The following is a 3,355-nucleotide window of genomic DNA, read 5'->3' as shown; positions in this document are numbered from 1 at the left end:
AATAATAATTTTAAAATTTATTGCTGTCAAGCTATAATTTACTCTCCTAGCTGACTCTCCATTAGGTTTCTGAGGCAGTAAGTCACATAAGAGGAGATGGTCCATCCTGTTCCTGCAAATCTGACAGTGGATTCTAACGTGACATCATTATATTATTTCCAACTCAAGCAGTTTTACCCATCTAAATTTTTCCAATGCGATACTGCCAAAATAATTAATTATTCTATTGTTCCACACCTAAGAATACAGCATTGTGATGCCTTATGGATTTTTTAAAGGCAGTAATAAAGTAGGTGTTTAAAGGCATGAATAATTAAAGTAAAAATAGAAATAATAAACATCCATAACTTTCACTGGAAAGCATGATCACTTTATTCCTGAAGATTGAAAATTAGCTTTCCAGAGAAAATTTTAAAAGAAGAAAAAAAGTTTAACGTGTATTGTTATAGCTAGAATGAACAGGAGAAGAAATGTAATTTCTGTTCTACTCAACATCACAAACCATTTAGAGTCTTAGGCTACATATAACGTATTCGCCAAAAGCCACAATTCAACCCAAAATTATTTTGTTTGTACACACATCAATCCTGGATAAGAAGGTAACAGGAGTAACTGAAACACACATATACAGCTTTACAAAAAATATTAATCAGCACAAAGAGTCACTTTGTCTCCAAGTATCTCCAGTTCTTTCTTCTATAACCTCATGAATTAAAAAGTAGTTTAGTAGCTTATTTTTATTATTTAATTTAAATATAGCCTATTTTTCATTTGGTGAAAACAAAGAAACTTTGTTTCAGAGGTTATATTCTTTCCAAAATGGAAAGACCGCTATAAGTAGTATTCTACTGAAAATAATGACAAATCGTAGACTCGTAATTTAAGTAAGAAACTTTCCTAGGCTTTAAGCATTTATTTGATTCAATCTTTCTTTTAAATATAAAACCAGCACACATCTAGATTTGTTAAAGTTTTAACTCATATTCACATAAAATTCATTTGGGAAAAAAGAAAGGATTTTGATTAACATTGTGATTATAGCACCAAAAGTTCTATATAAAAAGCCTTCAAAAGGCCACAACTTTTAAAATATTATGGAGCAGTTCTTCTCTACATGTAGAACTGAAATGAGATGGATCAACTACACGGCAACTAACAATAATGATCCATTTGAAATTAAACTGAGATATGAATAAAATATCTAATGCAATAATTCTTCAACCCCTTTAAAAGACAATTTGATTTGCTTTGTAGTCAATAAATAAGCTCTTGGGCCTTTACTGAAAATTTAGGAATCAATGGCTAATATGCCCATTATGTTTCTTTACCAGTTTTTCTCTTATTGAGGCAATGTTATCTCAGACCTTTCCTATTCCAATTTGACCATTTTCCAGCAATGACACAATGTCAAGTCCCATGGATGACAGAGTTATGTACATAGTCCAAGAGGAGGGAGAGCTCCATTAAGGAGTTTTGATATTATTTCCTTTTATTTCTCCTTGGTTTCTGATATTATGGGATTCAAGAGAGCACTACTACCTGGGACACCTTACAACCCTGCCAGGTTACATGTAGTGTTTTAAAAAGAGAGAGAGATTTAATTCTTATCTAAAATATTCTCACATTCTATACTCCCATGGGTTACAAATTATAAATTATTTGTAAACAAGATCCATAAAAGAATGTGTCAAGAGCCAAAGAGTGTACATCAAACTTCTGCCTTCTGAAAGCATCCAAAAGGACATTTAAGTACATATCTATTTATTAAAATCAAACCTTGTCTTTTTGGCAACCATTCTTGGAAAGGTTTGAATTGGAATTATGTAGCATATGTGACATCTTATTCCTTAACTTGAAGTAAAATGATAAAGAAAGAGAAAAATGTACTCAGAAAATACTGTATCTAGTATATAACAATTTTTTCAGTTATTGACTTCTTTAGGAGCTTTTGTAGATAAGGTATAAAATTTTGAAAATATTTCTAAGTTTCTAGACACCCAGTGCAAATAATATTTTCATAAACACCAATACAAAGTCAATAAATCTCCTTTGCCTTATGGATACAGTCTTGTTACATACATTGAATGCAACTCTGACTCTCATTGTCAACTAATTTACACTCCTGGTGTACTTTGTAGCAAATAATTAAGCAAGAACAAGCTCCTATGGTCATAGAGTTCATTATTTTAAAATATTTTTGTGCATACTTCCTCAAGAAGAGAATTTATTAATAAACATGTCACATTTTATGATATCCAAGGAGTTAAGAATTAATATACACACAACTTGAAGAGCTAGAAAAGTTTAGACTTAAAAGTAGGCATTTTTCAAAAACAAAACACTTTGGTCTTGAGGGCAGCAAACAGTAAGAGGACAGAAAAAAATATATGCCAATGAGATTCAAGATCTGTTCTTCAAAATATCTATGTAGAAAAATAATCCTCAGAATATTCAGTCACCTTCAGATTGCTGTACTTCTCATTTGTTCATTCATTCTGCTAGTAGAGATGATAGCTTAAACATTGCTAGAAAATTAAGAACACAAATTGTGGCCTTTTCCTTTAAAGATTTTTTTAAAATATTTTAAAAGTTGTGGTCTTTCTCCTTAAGGATTTCAAATTATTTTATATACTTATTATTATTAATCATAATGAAAATTTACAGAAATTTTGGATTTCCATTCATTCATTGTTGCACTTTTCTCCCTGCCCACCCCTCTCCTCCAGTTGGTTCTTCTCTTTGAAAAGTAAAGGTTCTTTCATTGTTATACAATCCCTCCTCCCACTCCACTCTACTATGCAGCCTTTGTTCTGGACTCATGTCATGACAATAATACCTAATCATATACCTTTTAAACAGTTCTCTCTCTCATCTGTTTCAATGCAGTATACATAATTTATCCCATCTTTCTTAGTCTCCATTCAACCCCTACATCAGTCCCATTTTACAACAGTGGCACTATGCAGTTTTTGTCCTTTTGTTACAGATGTATTTCAGTCCACATAATGTCCTCCAGGGTCATCCATTTTTAATAATATTTCATGAGTTCCTTGTTTTTTAATGTAGTGTAGTATCCTATTGTGTGAACATGCCAGAGCTTCTCTATCCATTCTTGGGCACTTGGGTTGTTTCCAGATCTTGCTATTGTGAACAAAGCCATGATAAACATGGGTGTGCATGTATCTGCTTGGGTGGCAATTATGGTCTCTTTAGAGTATATTCTCAGTAGTGGAATTAGTGAGTCAAATGATATTTCTATTTGCAGCTTTTTGAGAAAGTGCTATACTGCCTTCCATAGTGGCTTCACCATTTTACACTCCCACCAACAGTGAATAAGGGTTACAGTTTCTCCATC

The sequence above is a fragment of the Elephantulus edwardii genome, unplaced genomic scaffold (genome assembly GCF_000299155.1).
Source record: "Elephantulus edwardii isolate Elephantulus edwardi_28Jun2011 unplaced genomic scaffold, EleEdw1.0 scaffold00109, whole genome shotgun sequence".
NCBI lineage: Eukaryota > Metazoa > Chordata > Mammalia > Macroscelidea > Macroscelididae > Elephantulus > Elephantulus edwardii.
This window is presented reverse-complemented; position numbering follows the sequence as displayed.